Source organism: Dromaius novaehollandiae, chromosome W, assembly GCF_036370855.1.
Source record: "Dromaius novaehollandiae isolate bDroNov1 chromosome W, bDroNov1.hap1, whole genome shotgun sequence".
Classification (NCBI taxonomy): domain Eukaryota; kingdom Metazoa; phylum Chordata; class Aves; order Casuariiformes; family Dromaiidae; genus Dromaius; species Dromaius novaehollandiae.
In genome coordinates this window covers 68,953,746-68,970,046 of record NC_088130.1, presented here as the reverse complement: position 1 = coordinate 68,970,046, position 16,301 = coordinate 68,953,746, and the positions used below count along the sequence as shown (strand labels likewise).

Here is a 16,301-nt window from a genome sequence, read left to right as displayed (position 1 = left end):
CCACTATCTGAGGAACACATCCAGTCAAAGACCTGTTACTGCACTGGAATTTTCCATTTGTTAGTGGAGACAACAGCAGTAGCAACTAATTATTGGAAATGAATGCATCACACAAAAATAACGGGGGGTGTTAATTTAGAAAGTTAATGCATCACACAAATTACAGCGTGAATGCATCCTTTTCCTTCTTGTAAAAGGAATAACGTAAGACAATTCCAGCACAATTACATAATGAGATGAAGTCTTCCCTATTTAATATTTTCTCCAATTTCAACTTGAATACAATGTGCTGTGGTATACTTGGGGAAAACATCACAAGTCTCCCCCCTCTCCATTTTCAATAGTTTTCTCTTTTTGTAAAGAAGCTTTTGGACCTAATCTCTTCCAAAGGAAAACAATTCCCTGAAAGTTTCAGTAAGATCGCTTTACCTAGCTATTAAAGTTTCTCCCTCAACACTAGCTTTTTTGCACTTCAACTCAATAAGCCTCTTTTAAAAGTCAACCTTAACCTGCCAGTCATTCTCCATGGCAACCAGCACTCGCATAAATCTGTAAAAGCTTGCCAGCTAAAACAGAATAGAACATCATTTTCCTTAAATATAAAACAGCACCCCAGATATGCATAAGAGAGTAATCATAAATAAGTGATTAGATAAAGATATTAGCCAAGAGGTTTAAATAAAGAAACAGTTATTAGGCCTGCAGCTCTGTTTCCTACACCCCTAAAAATTATGAATGAGAATTTTGCATGCCGACTTTCAGAAGACTAAGATCAAGCAAATAAATCCTTATTTAAGTGGAATGATCTTCAGAAACGTTGAGTCACCCCTCAGCTGCCACAGCATTCAAGAGGAGCTTCTGACTGTTCAGCACTTTTGAAAGGCAGGCCACTTGTTCGGGATTGTGAATACCGTTACACATTGCTGGTGTGTAATTACGTGGTAATTCAGGAGCCTTCCTTTAGAAGCCTCCTTTATAGAAATCCTGGCTTTCATGTTGCAAATTCAATTCACAGGACAAGGGGGTCTGCTAGTGGCTATCAAAACAGCATATATTGATAAGTGCTGTGATATATTTCTCCTGAAGCACTACAAGCACTAGTATATTCTGCAGATAAGCCAAGTTCGTTCACATTCCAGAAATTTAATATCTCACAAAGTAGCTCTACAAGCCTATCGTTGACTGAGTCACACATTCGAGAAGTGCCTTAACACCTTCTTACTCTATTACTTTTATGTGTACAAGTAAAAGCAAGATGCAATCTTAACACACTATATTTTTAGAAGGCAGCCTTTGAAGATAAGGTCCTAAGATGCCCCCAGAAACGGAGTGCTATATGTTCTGTAAAACAACATTATGCTTGTTTATGTGATTTAACATTCAATTCATTTGATGCGAGCGTGAGACTTTAATATCATTCCTGCGATTTAGCACTCCCCCTCCACAGGTGATCCCACGCTACAGCTAAAGGTTAGACTTGCTGTGGAATAGGTAGAGCAGAACATACTGAGCAAAGCCCTTCTTCCTTCCCTCCACCCACAGCGGTCACGGAAACAGCAACGGGCACGAGTCCTTCGGGGGAAACAGGCTAGCAAGAATAGAGAACGCAAGAAAAATGACAGCAGGACACGCTGTTTGCAGCCAAGTTTTCAGTTGCACCTGATGAGGCCTGCCCAGGAATAAAAGATGTATTTTTCTGCCTGTTGTTGTAACATGATGGGAACAGAGAAGAAAAACGGGACAAACTAACATAAGAAGCTATAAAGTTAGAGAGAAGTACCTCATGTTATGGAAAGTAACTTATTTCAAAAAATAAGTATGTAGGTATGTTATAAAAGAAGCGTATAACAACTACTGTTCTGTCATAGTCTAAGAACTGTAACAAGAATAAGATCCTCTGGAGAGGAGATAAATCTGGAAAAGAAGAGAAGTTAAGCTGACAAGTAATTAAGAACACCTTTGATGATCTACTGCAAACACACTCCTATCTCAGAGAACTGATAAGCAACCATTAACTGAAACTCTGCCTTAAAGACTGATGCAGGATAGGACAAACACTGTAATTCTCCTGTCCATCCTACTTCCATAACACTGCCTTAGCGAAGGGTGATGCATCTTTTCAGCCTAGGCAATGAAATTCAAAACACGAAGCAGCTGTTTAAAATTAAAAATGCAACACTGGTGCCACATGCCTCACTTTCATGTCTGCAGATAATTCCGCCAAAAATGGTTACCTGAACAGTATAAATAGATTCTAGAAACATATGCATCTGTAACACTAGGCTATCTTAAATAATTAAAATCAAATATATTATTGACTTATGTATGTGAAAGTAACATTACTGAGCTTCCACACCAGTGCCTTTATTTCATTTACATTTATCCTACGGGTAGTAAAGCAGAGTAAAAACAATACCGACTCAGTCTATTCCACTATTCTCAGATCAACTACTAAATTCTGTCCCTCAAAATAGCAATCATTTTAGTAACATCACCAGAAAATGGAGACCCAGGTTAATGCCCAGAATCTTCTGCAAAAACTATGAAAACCTACTGCTAGTTAGCAGCTCCAGGAGAGCACTCCCATTTAGGCAAGCAAGGTGCTCCTGGTCAAGCTGACACTAAACAAAATTAAGCAAAGTATAAAAAGCAGACGAGAGATCTCACCCAAAGGGATTATCAATGGATTATGGAACAGAAAATTAATATTCCACCTTGTTTGCCAGCATCCCTTCAGCTGCACCAGCAAAGTAATATTATAAGCTAGCATGGCTTAAGAGCAAGTGCTTATGTGCGCCAAAAACCAAGGGTAACAAAAACAGTGCGAGGCATGACTTCCAAATATTTGCAGCAACTCTTCACACAGCGTACTAGGTATATAAGAGATACCACCACTTGGCAGGCCTCACACAAGGCCTTAGAAGTGCTGAGATAGGCCTTAGAAGTGCTGAGATATGCTTCAACAAAGGGGATCCTTTGGCACTCTTAAACAAAAAAGTGTGCAGAGACATACATATATATATATATATGTATATATATATGTACATACATGCGTACACACACACTCCAAAGAGAGTACAGGAGTTTTATTAGGAGAAAATCAAGGTTTTCTGCTTTTTGCGATTAGAAAAAAAACCACATGGACTTGATTTCCTTGCTTTTACAGAGGTCTTGTTACAGTAATAGACAACTGAAGTCAAAGCTCAGAGATCTAAGTGCAAGGGCTGTTAAAAATATGAAGAGTTTCATCTAAACATCTGTCAACATGCCGAGGCTATTCGGCCAAACAAATTTTAAAACTTATCTGAAAATCCCTTCCTCTAGTGTGTTTGAAATTTGCTGAGAAGTTACAAAATCAGATTTCTGAAAAGAACTTTCAAGTTCTTTCCTATATATTAATAAGAAGCCCACATGAACACTTCTTAACATTTGCAAGTCACTATCTTCCCTCTCTCCTCCCACAAAACATAATCCACTTCGTCTTTTCAAAACTTTGCACAGCTATCAGAAGCCACACTTTACAACTTGGGCAGAACAACTAACTGTTTACCCAAAACAAGAAAAGGAAATAGTATGCTTACACAAGAAAAACCAGGCTGCTGTGGATGAAACTGGAAGTCAGGGACATAACGCAGAGGAACATGATACAGGCAACCAGCAATCCAGCAGCTTGGGCAAGACGGTTAATCCGGGCCCAGTGCTGATACGATACACTACCCTATTCATTTACAGTAGGGTTTAAGCCAATCACAGCTGCTGAGGGATCAAATTCACCAAGAAACTCAGTCTAAAAATGTGACAGTCCAAATGCTACTGGATAATTACTTTAAGATATGGGCAAAGGGCCAAAAGCCCCTCCGTACCACTTTCTTAACATATATTTTATTTGTAAGTTTCCATGATAAACTAGGCATTTTCCAAACAAGAGACAACTTGAGACACTCCCAAGATTTCAGTTCTTTAAGGACCAATCACACAAGAACCAGTGTGATTAGGAGGGATCAAGTCAAAAATTTTAGCATCTTAGCTTTTAAAACAAAATGTTAATTGCTGTATTTAAATAGAAAATGCCAAGAAGTATAGTACAACCTTAGCGCAGCAGGACAAATAGTTTCTGCAGGTGTCGGGACAGCAGTGAGCCTTTGGAAAGCTTCTGATGCAGAAAGGGAAATAGCCTTGCAGATTAGTTCAGAAAAGAGGTTCCATATAACGACTGTGTATTGAAGGTCCAAAAACGCTCAAGGGGAAGGCAGATAAACATGCCAAATGGTGGAGGCTGGGGATGGGGCAGAATACACTGAGAAGTCAAAAGTGAATAAAGAACGCAAGACGGATTTGCAACGGCATGCACAAGAAGTCCGAAATAAACAGTTGTGATAGAAATCCAACTGGTCTGCAGTGTTAAAAACCAAAGAGAAAGATTTTTACATATGCTTAATATCAGATGACACATTCAGGGCTCTAACTCTTGTTTCTACAGGAAGTCTTTATGCAGCAAAGCTGAGAGAGGTCAGGGATCTTGTAGTACAAATTGATCAGAAGAAAGTCATGTGTCACCTCAGCTTTTGTATTTTGCTTTAGAACATTTCAAGTAATATGAACACAGATGTTTAAGCAGCAGTTAAAGAAAAATATCGTATGGTGCACTGAAATACACAACTGAAAATTTTTCATACTGGTGTATCATTATGAGTGCAGGTGTTACAAGCGTGTAATGGGATGATAAAGACGACAATGTCAGGCAACCAAGTGCGTCTGATGGTATTCACCATGTGCAATACACCATTTCTATTTATACTATGAACCTTAAGATAATTTTGCCATTATCCATTGTAATATACTGCAGAATAGTCTAAGCAAGTCAGCAAGTTTGTGGGCAGATTATTCTTTGTGATGCACCATAACTTAAGTAGTCATTACTACTATGGTCAGAGTAGTACTACTACTATCAGAGTACATACTGTCTGAGCTTTAAAGTAAAAAATAAAGACACAGACATTTATCATTTATATTGTGGTAGCAAAGACAGGCTACAGCCAGATCAGGACCTATGGTGCTGTGCACTGTCAAATGTGGAGATGTACGGCCTCTAACTCTGGGCAGTGATACGCTGAAAGAGTCAATTAATGAGAAAAACATCCTGATGATCAAAAACAAATTTCTAAGTTGCAAATATGAAGGCAGCTGTTTGAGGAAAATATTTAAGAAAAAATAAGAACGAGCGGTTTGAAGCTGCCACTGATGCTACGGGAGCTGGATTTATCAGCAACAACAATCCCAGTCACGGATTTCCAACATTTTTATACCATGCAGTAACACAATGCTAACAAACTGGCTCATCAGAATAGTGTACAAATTGACATCTTGCTGGAACATTTCGCATGGATAAAGGACACAAAATCTTGCATAAGCACTTGCCTCCAAAATTAGATACACACAAAGAAGTCAGAAGCAGCATATGTATTTGATAGTTTTTAAACACCAAAACATTACTATAGAGTTTTGCTGTTTAATAATGCAGTAGTAGAAGTTTTATGATAAACATGATAAAGAAAAATACATAAACCAATAAAACAAAAGACAGTTCATGATTTGATGAAGATATGAGTAAGTGAACTGACTGCAGATACTTTACAGAACATTAGACTATTATCTACTTGTCCAAAGGGTGAACAATACCAGAATGTTTTTAGACATAAGAATAATTAGTATTAAAGAGCAAAAGAAACAGCACTAAGCAGGAACTACACTACCTTCCTGTTCTTTACAGGAACAACTAACATTAGCCAGAATACTATTTTGTTCATGTGTTTGAATCATCAATATCAATTCTGCTCATCTCACTGTCAGTAGATAAAAAAATTAAGGTATATTACACCATAAAAGGAACTAGTGAAGAGTTTTAATATGAAATAGTTGCTGCTTAGAGTTGCCTGAAAATTATTCCACATTAACAAGTGTGAGCAATTATTTGTTTGTGGAAGGAACTAATCTGATGTTTTAGCTGCCCAACTGTAGCTCTCAGCCTGTTGACTCGCCCCAGCTTCCACCTCTGCACTTCAACTGCTTTCAAAAGCATTTTACAAACGCTACAGACTGACCCTCTAAGTGGAGCACAGTAAGCATTTCTGCTGCACACGGTTCCACTTTTTTCACCATCTTCAAGATACTAATACAACAGCAAAAAAGCCCCCAAATCCTTTTTTTGTCTTTGAATCTGACTGCACCGGGGGGGGGGGGGGGGGGGGGGCAGGACACTATGATATAGCTAGTAATACCATGCTGGTACGACTACATAAACACACATTTATAATCCTAGAAAGCTACATTTTTCATTTCAGTTTCCCTTCCCTCCCTATCTTTTCATTTTTGAGAAAGCATGCAGATCAAAAACTCCTTTTTTCAATACAGGCTTCTGCACGGCCAGAGAAGGAAGACCACGCACTGCACCAGGAGCCTGGAAAGGGCAGTAAATTCTTCCAGCGTAACATACAATTGGATCTATTTCAGCAACACAGATCTAGTCACCGAGACTCGCGCTACATCACAACTGAGAAGCCACTCGTCATGCCTGACCTAGCAAGAGGTCCGTTTACGGAAGGGACACTAGTGCATAAGGAGAGGATGAAAACTTTGGAAAGGAAGGAGAAAACACGCTTAGAAAGCCACACGCTGTGGAACTGCTTGCCACAGAGGGACAGAACGAGCCCAAACTGAACCTTTTTCCGGGACATTCTGCAAGACCCATCTTTTTGCAGAAATCCTCCTTCAATAAGGACAAAAAGCAATCTGTCAAAACCTCACAATCAGAGGAAACAATTGTGGCTAAACCAAGCAATAAAAGGAAGAGTCAAACCTTGCTCAGGCGAAAGTGGTGTGATTTTTCGTTTGTACGTAATGTTTCCATACCCGAGCAATAGGTGTATTAGATAACATCTGTTCTTTATTGTAATCTGCACAGGGATAATGTTCTCTGCATTTGTTCAAGCTTAAAAAAAAAAAAATCACCTCTGGGCAAAGCAAGCATGGAAAATTCCAGCCCCAACCAAAAGTAGAGTTTTTCACAAGGTTAACAACATATGAAAACAGTCCTAGAATTCCAATAGGACCTTAACAACAGCCCGGTGAAGGCTGTTCCTCAACAGCACCACCGAACAAGCTGCTCCAAGAACCTTTGTTCTCCCCTAGATAAGTTGATACATCTCAAAACCCACACGCCTATTGTGTTAGTTGTAATTGAATGCATTATGCAGAGAGTCATCTACTTAAAAAAAAAAAGGAATTCTAATCAGTTTGAGACATTTGCTGCTTTTCTTTAGACTTCAGTTCTTTGAAATAGTTTCTATATCAACATTAAATATGCATGCTTATGCAGCAAATAAATCAAAAGAGGTTGGCGAATGCAAAGTGAGTAGAACTCCTTCCAGTAGTAATCTGGCCGAGATAAGATGAGGGCCAGAAGGACAAGTTGCCTACTTATCGTGACACTGGAGTAGGAAAACACGTTTGATTTTATAACACAATTAAGCTATTTTAACCAACTTACATAAAGTGATCTGTATTACTGAACCAAGTAACAAAACTACAGGACTTTTATAATTTAAAATGTGACAGCCTGTTGACAGTGGCACACCATTCTTAACCAAGATAATTTGAGAGGTGGTGGTAAAAGACACCACGATCCTAGTCCGACTGTGTGCGTTTGACAATAATCGGTTTGCAGTAGTACAATTTGGGCTCTAAATAATAATACATCTAACCCGCAACCAGATTACCCCATAAATCAACCAACCTTCAGCAGTAAATCCTGTAGGGCTCAACTATGCAACCAGTCACAAACCTCCCCAAAAAAACCCACGCCCCCAGAAATGGGGAAGGAAGAAGAACAGTAAGGGAAGAGTAATCTTTAATTAATCTCCCGTACCGAGCAGCCCAGGGCCAGCTCGGAAGAAGCTAAGCGCGGAGTTCGCTGTTACACTAAGTAACATGGCAGATTTCGAAGAACTGGACACGACGCAGCTCGCACAAAAACACACGGCGTGCCTGATGCACGGGGGAGAGCGTGAGGAAAGTGGTCTGCGGGAGAGGCGCGGCGGAGAAAAGTTTAACCGGGGACAGACCGGCAGGAAAGTCTCCGAGAGGCCACCAAAAAAAAAAAAAGAAAGAAAGAAAAAAGGGGAAGGGGGAGGGGGAAATGGAGGATTATGTTTTCTTTTCGGAAAGCGGGGGAGGCGGGGAAGGCCCCGGGCGGGGGGGGACGGCGCGGAGGGCGGCCGGTCCGCGGAGCCCCCGCGGGGGGCGTGTGCGCGGCCCCGGCCGGCCCGGGCAGCGGCGGCGCCGCCCCCCACCCGCGGAGGGCCCGCGGCGGCGGGGAGGGGGCGCTGCGGGCGCGGAGGGAGGGAAGGAGGGAAGGAGGGAGCGGGCGGGCGGCCTCGGCGGCGGGCGGGCGGCAGCCGAGAGCGGATGTTACCTGGGCCGCGGGCGGCGGCGGAGCGGCCGCTCTCCGGGCGCGGCCTGCGGCTGCGGTGAGGGGCGGCGGCGGGGGAGGGGGGCCCTTCCCTCGCCTCCTGCCGGCCCCGGAGCGGCGGAGCGGGGCCAGGCCTCCGCCCCCCCGCCCTCCCCTCCCCGGGCTGCGGCCGGGCCCGCGGGGCGGCGCGGCGGCGCTCACAGGCCGGCGGCGCGGGGGAGGGGAGGATCCGGCCGCCCCGCTACGGCCGCCCCCGTCGCCGCCGCCTTGTTGTTGTTGTTGCCGCCGCTCCTGTCGCTCGCGCTCCGGGGCCGCCGCCGACACGTCCAGCCGCCGCCGCGCATGCGCGACATCCGGGTAACACCCCCCCCCCCGGCCGCCGCCGCCGCCGCCACCACAGCGGAGCGCTTCCTCGCCGCCGCCGCCGCCCCCCCTCTCCGCGCGCTGCCACCCCGGCCGCACCGCGCCTGCGCGCCGGGCCGGCCCCGCGGTTGCCGCGCCGCCCAGCGGTTCCGAGCGGGGCGGGGGGGCGCGCGGGCGCGCGCCGAGGTTTAGTTGTGTGGTTGGCGTCCGCCGGCGGTGCGCGGGGCGGGCTGGGGAAGTCCCGGCGCTGCGCCGCGCTGAGGGCGCTTCGAGGGGGGAGCGGGGGCTGCGCGGGGTTGGTGGGGTTGAGCGCTTCGGAGCCCGGCGAGCTGCGGGCTCAGTGGGGATGTCCCCGCACCAGCCGTCCCCTCCTCACACCGACGGCCACTCCTCACACCAACCGTCCCCTCACACCAACCGCCACTCCTCACACCAACCGTCCCCTCACACCAACCGCCACTCCTCACACCAACCGCCACTCCTCACACCAACCGTCCCCTCACACCAACCGCCACTCCTCACACCAACCGTCCCCTCACACCAACCGTCCCCTCACACCAACCGCCACTCCTCACACCAACCACCACTCCTCACACCAACCGTCCCCTCACACCAACCGCCACTCCTCACACCAACCGCCACTCCTCACACCAACCGTCCCCTCACACCAACCGTCCCCTCACACCAAGCGCCACTCCTCACACCAACCGTCCCAGCCTCATACACCAACTGTCATCTCTCCCCCCACCAGCTGCCACCCAGTCACAGACTTGGAGAATTTTAGTACATCAGCTGCAAAATCCGCAGATCCCCCTCGGAAAGGGGGCAGAAGTTACCAGCTCGCCGATGCCCGAGGTTTCTGTGAAAGCAGGAAACGTGCTGAATTACAGTTTCCACTTGATTCTTGGAAGCGGGTCATACCGCAGGCGAAAAGGGCCAGAGAGCCACAGAAGATGGCAATCGGCTCTACCCGTTCTGCCCCAAACTCAGATCAGCCTCGCCTCAATCATCTGGGCGAGAAACACTCATGGCATTTTCAAACAGTGCCTAACAGAAACGCAGCCACGCTAATCTCATGGGATGAAGTAACAGCCTCCAACCACCCCCCATCGGGCTCTCCTTGCTCATCCCTGGGACACCGTGGTGATTTTGCCGTTCCCCGAGGGCTGTGCCTTTCCTCGTGCCAGCTGTGTTGAAGCAACGTGCCAGCGGCACGGCCGTGCCCGGCTCGGCAGCGGTGAAGCCCCAACCTGCCTCCTCCGGCCTCCCCGCCGAGCCCTGCATCCGGCAGGAAAAGCGTTTTGGCAGGAAAAACGCCGAACAGCGTTTCGGCGCAGCCCTCCCACGTTCAGCCGAGCCTGGATGTCGTCCACCGCGGCTCGTTCCCGAGACCCGCGATGCCCGGATGACTCAGTGGTGAACCTAGCGCAGAAGGACCAGGCACGGCACAGGGTGCGAGAAATGAGCATCCCGGCAGGTTAATCATCTCGCTGTGTTTCACCAACACCTACGGAAAACAGCATCAAACACCATTAATCATAACAGTCCCATTTCTTTCTGGTCTCCTAATGAGTTCCTCGAGCCGACAGCTCTTTTTGTTACCCTACGGAAAACTCTTTTTTTGAATACCCGACCTGGGAGCTGTTGCTGACACCGGCAAATTAGCCGGAATGAGTGCACCCAAGCCAAGTAATTAGTTTCTGCAGATTAAAATGGGGTTTGGTTTTGGTATACAGTCCACAAAGGGAGCAAGTGCTGAACAGTGTCGTCCCCCGCTAGCTGTCTAGTTTATTCTGCCTCATGTAAGTTGTGCTCACAAAACTGCTCACCCCTAGGTACCGGTTAGATGACTCCTGTTAGGTAGGAAGACTGTGTTTTAAGAGTTTTGTGAGCAGGCATAATATATTAAATCATAAGCAACTTATCTCTACACCATGCTGTGCCTAGACTGGGTGGAAGACAGACATTTCTGGTGGTCAAAGGGGGGTCCTGAAGATTGTCATTGGCCACAAGCTTTCAACTGGTATTAGACAAAACAGCTTCTTTAGGGACTGAGGCTGACTTTCTGCCAACCACGGCTGCCTACTCCCGCTCCCGCGCTGTCCCCCTCCTGCAGCTGCGTGATGAACGGCATCAGGAAATCGATCCGGCTGAGAGCAACCGTTTCTGCTTGCCAAGTTAGTTTTCAGCTGGAACAGTTCCCTGATAAAGCTCGTTGCAGAGCCACACAGAGGCCTGTGCCAGCACAAGCGGGAGGACAGAGCAAGCACAGGGACAAATATCCAGGGCAGAAGATGGCATAGTTATTTATTCTGGTGGCAGTTTCAAGTGTGTGGTGAATTACACACTAATACACTGAATATCCTTACTTCAGGCACAACCTAAGTCTTAAGCTGAGCAGCTCTGCTAAAAGCAAACCAGAGTTATGTTTTTCTCTATGGAGTGAGGCCCAGATTCAGTTGTGGCAGGTGGGACTGCTAATCACACAACACTCAAATGGAGAAACCCTTGAAGCAGATGCACAGTGGGGAGTTACACTACGGTTATATTTGTCGAAAGTACCGCTTAAACCATACCTGCCACAAGTCTTCTGTTTAATCCAGCGTGGTGGTTCTCAGACCATCAACCAGCTGTGTTAGGGATGTGGGGGCTGGAGCTGGGCCAAAACATCTCGTTTCGAAAGCGTGAGGTGCCAGCTTGGCTGCAGGAGGGGAGCTGGAGGAACAAGCATCCTGCTTGGCTGAGCACCCACAGCGCTTGTGGTGGTCCGCCAGGAAGGGACAGCAGAGAAACAAACCCAGATCCCTGCGTCCATGGCCAGCGCAGGAACTGCTTTTCCTGTTCTTCCTCACCTGGCTTAGGAAAAATAAGCTCTTCGAAGAATTCAGCTCAAAAGATTCTTTTTTTTTTCCATTTTGTTTAACTAGAAGCCTACGTCTCTCTACCCTCATGTTGCTGAACCACTGGTAGAATACATAATAGAAGCAGAAAGGTGTATGAAAGATGATATCCACTGCAAACCACTTTTTTTTTGGCTAAAAAAGTGGGGTGTTTTGCAAGCTGTTAGTATGTATTATCACAGCTACTCTAGTAAGAAGCAGTATATTATGGAAATTTTTAGAAATTAATAATGTGATTTAAGGGAAGTGATTTGCTATATTGCCACCCTCTAGTGCAATTTCCCGCTCACGTGACTAAGCCATTTATAGTCACTTCCACATCCTGAAGAAGCATACTGATTAAATACTGATGAAAAGTATTGTATAACATTACTATATTCGTTATGTTTTCTTGGAGCGATGTAATTTTGGCCTCTTCACAGCATGCAGAAGACCACGATTTGCCGAGTGAATTGCAAATTATCTATTTCTGAAGTACGTTTTCTTAGAAACTAACATTGTGAGTGGGAGATGACAGCAGAAGTTCAAAGGAGAAAATGTCTCCTGATGGAGGTGTGCAATAGTTGTGGACTGCAGTGCAAAAAAATCCCCCCACATGCTTGCCTGTGAGCTCTCACTGCTTCTGCCAGCCTGTGCTCTTGTACTGTAGACTCCTAAGGAGGTAAATGATCTCAATTTGCTGACAAAGACTGTTTCAGTGCTAGTTATGCACGAGTGCTTCCCCTCCCTCTCCAAGGTATGTCACTATAATCATTCTAAAAAATCATTAAACGTTTTGCAATTTGTAAACACAATCTATTCCCCCTTCTACTTCTTCTCTGGGAGAACCAGCTGCAAGCCCACTCATCCGGAGAGATAATTTGTTCAAATACATGGATGAAAGCTTCAAAATGTTAATGCTGAACACCAAGCACTGTGAAAGAAGCAGTATAATTTACAGAATTCACATTGATTGTATAATGGCAAATAATAAGTCTAAATATAACTCGTTACATCTCTTTCCATTTATAATACCGCTAGTTTGTTTTCAAGGCACACTGTGAGCCAGAGCCCCATCTAAGATGTTGGAGGAGGTGATGCAGTGAATTGCTGCTGCAGGACACTGTGTTTTAGACATCTTTTCAATGGACAGTGATCATCCTATGCAAAATTGTGTTTTTAACAGTGTAGATGAAAGACAAGTGGGTGTTGGGAGATTCCAGCCAATCTTTCACGATATTATAGCAAGCAGGTGCGAACAAGTTAAGGCATAAACCCCTCAGGTTCTTTAAATTCAGAAGTATGACATAAAATTGCACATTCTTCAGTGTGTGTAGTGTTCAAGACTCTTATTTTTCAAACTAACCTGGCATTTCCATCATACTGTTTCACATACACACGAGTCACTTGCATTCAGTTACTCAGCTGAATGTTATTCCTTTGATGCGCCCTGAGGTTTTGCTGTTGCTGATCATCACACTCATTTCCCTGGCCTCATTCTTTACAAACAAGATATTGCAGTTCCATTATTTAATATTATGATTTATATAAATACGATTCTGTAGGATCAGTGCCATATTAAGATCTGAAAGTATCTGAATTAAGTATCTTAAAATTGCTGAATGTATAACAACATATGTGCTAACGCAGGTTCTTCCTAAACTCAAGATTAACCAAAGCAGACAGAAAGATCTGAGGTAGTGAGACTTGACTTGGTGCTTCAAGCTGATGAGGTAAATATTTGTGTTTATACATAGGACTATTTAAGTGCACAAAGCAATTGTAATAATATCCATACCTGACAGGTGGAGAAACTGAAACGTGGGATTTCAGTGACGTGCCCAATAAGCCGTTCCTGCCAGAGCCACTGTAGGATCTCAGCTGCATCAAGTTTCATCTGAGCCTGCAGATGTTCCAGCAGCATCGCTGGACACGGCAGCCGTTGGAGGTGCACGGCAAAATCACGTAACACACTGCGCCAGCACGTGAATGAAGGATTCGGCTGAATCTGCAAGGAAGAGTTGTAAGTAGACTGTAATTAACTACCAGGCAGAAACTTCACCAGGAAAGATGCTGAGCTAGTATCTCATTTTTGTAGAAAGTAGAACATCTGTAGGAACAACTAGTACTAGGAAGGACGTTTGTAGGCTATTAAGCCAAATTTGAAAGCCTGCAGAAATACCATGTCCAACAAAATGGTACTTTTCCAGCTACCAAAACTCCCTTGAACTTAAACTTATTTTTGAAATATAAAATACCAGTAGTAGTCAGATCAATTTAACATGCTATATTTCAGCATTCCTCCCCCACCCGAAAATGTTACTTTGATCAAACTTCTGTAACTTGTTTTATCTCAAGATCCTAATCAATATATTTTTATTATTAATAAAAAATGCATTAAGTTGTTTAGTGACTACATGCCAAACCACTGATTTCAGTCAGTCCTATCATCTTGCCAGAAATTAGATTTATAGAATGAAAACATACTAGGTAAATAATTAATATATTTCTCCTTATAAATGAACATAATTCAGTAATAGAAAATTATTTTAAAAGTCTGTTTAAAAAAAAGCTTTTAAATGAAGATTATGTATCCAGCTTCTTCAGCATGGATGGACAAATAGTCACATATGTGGTTTGGATAGTAGTTATCAAAAATTGAACCACCTCTAACATCAAAAATCCCTTTCCACAGCTGGATTTAGAGCCCAGACTTGATCACAGGCTGTATAGGAGATCCGTTGAAAGCCGAATCTATCCCCTACAAATACTGTACCACTCTTGGAATAGCTAAATATTTTTGAGCTTCAGGTTATCAATTCATGAGCTTTTTTTGCAAGTTCTTGCAGATCCCAACAGACAAAAGATTTAGCCTAATTCTCTTTGATCAAAGTTCATCAATTCAGCTAGCAACTATATATAAAACTACATAACATCTGTGGTGTTAAAAAAATCTTCAGGTATTATTTCTTCCCTCCTCCTCTTTCCCATAATATAATAAGCTTCTTTTAAAGCCCCTCTGCTGGTACCAGCTGAAAAGGAAGCAAACTAGAGGAAACCTTCAAGCAGAAGTAAAAAAATAAGCTTTTAAAGCTCAAAAATCTTTACTTATATATAAATAATCAGAATTTCTTAAAACCTTCCATTGTCCCCAAAGTCTCCTGACCTTGATGGCAGGCGTACATCTCCACAGTATCATTTTCAGAAACAAAAGCACACAACGTTTTATTTCTTTAGCTCAACAAGAGTCCTTTTGCATTTTGGCATGAGAGAGTTGTGAAGGTAGTCATGCCAGATATTTTCTAATTTTCTCACTCAGAGAAGGAGGAGAGGAGAGGGAAGGATCAGAAAAGCAGAATTCCTCCCTGCTTTCCCCTTTCTCTCCCCCACAGATAGCTAGGCACCATAAAAATCCCTATTTTTGTATTACACAACCCTCACAGGACCAAACACAGGACGAGACAAAAGAACCCACCTGCAGTGCCAGGCTAACAGGAGCAGCCCTTAAGTCATTTTGATTTAGGAGCTGAGGGTAACTCACGTTCTACAGGATTAGACCTTTAATTAGGTCTCCTCATTTGCTGAAACGCCAAATCCACAAGCTATTGTTGCACATCAGCCAGCAGCAGCCAGTTACTTGACAGGAGTACTAAATGCTAGAGACTATTTTACTTGGCCTAAAACTCTTAAAGGACAGGAAATGTTACCTGAGCCTCTGAGGGCAGCTTGTGCTATTCAAAGGGCAATTTGCACAGCTGGAAATTTTAATCTGTGCTATTCAATATTTGCCTGTGTACGGGAGAAATTCATCCTTTGTACCTTGACATGCCTATTAAGATTAAAATGAGAATACTGACTTCTGAGCTGCACAGGTTCTCATGTCTTTTTTTTCTCTCCAGGGTGAAGTATTTTTAACTTTGAATGCGTTTAAAAGCAAAACTAAAAAGGGAAATCAAGGATCTCAAATATCTCTCCACTTGAGAAGCTGTGCAAATAAAAGAGATTGCCCAAACCTCCATCTGTAACCCTAACAAGCTTTCTAGTATATTATCACATTACTTACTTGCTGTCAAACAAAATATTTTCAGACAGATATGCCTGACCTCAAAGGAGTTTTGTTCTCCAATAATTAACATATGCTTAATGGAAAGAGGAACCCATTAATAGAGAAAATAGGCATTTTATGGTCCAAATTCTTCTGTCCTTACTGGCACACACAATTCCACTCACTTAATTCAAGTCTCATTAGTGGTCATTTTTTAAAGATAATTTGGTATCCAGCTTTATGTACAGAAAAGAGAAAAGGGGAACATAGGAAGTAGAGCTACATGGGTCTGACAAAAATAGGAAATTGTAATTTGATTGCAATTACTAAGAGAAATTAAATCCAAAATAAATATAGGCATTTCACATAACTTCAGTGCTAAATAGGCCTTTGTTCAAAAGCATACACAAAAGAAACTGTCTTTAAAAAATGACAGCCATATCTGGCCTTGAGTATAGGCCAGGTAACTTGCAACATCTCTTCCCACTTTATACGAAAAGAGTGTTTCCTTCTCTGACAGCCTGTAGAGAACAAACTGCCATAAGAA

At 43.8% G+C, this 16,301-nt stretch overlaps 1 protein-coding gene and 1 long non-coding RNA gene across 4 annotated transcripts in view; both read right to left on the bottom strand.

The window, feature by feature from the left end:
- The window catches only part of LOC112994456 (mothers against decapentaplegic homolog 4), a 29,670-nt gene extending 20,740 nt beyond the window's left edge, over window positions 1–8,930 (bottom strand). The window contains exon 1 of one of the 3 annotated variants that reach the window (XM_064500198.1): window positions 8,471–8,930. The gene's annotated coding sequence lies outside the window, so the exon portion shown is untranslated. The remainder of the gene's footprint in view (window positions 1–8,470) is intronic. The other 2 variants (XM_064500200.1, XM_064500199.1) reach the window with 2 other exon arrangements.
- Window positions 8,931–9,592: 662 nt separating this feature from the next.
- Window positions 9,593–15,315, bottom strand: LOC135324294 (uncharacterized). Its single transcript, XR_010385662.1, has 3 exons — window positions 15,185–15,315; window positions 13,508–13,717; window positions 9,593–10,337 (listed from the first exon to the last, which is right to left on the bottom strand). It is a non-coding gene; the product is annotated as an uncharacterized LOC135324294 (long non-coding RNA).
- Between the last annotated feature and the right edge of the window lie 986 nt (window positions 15,316–16,301).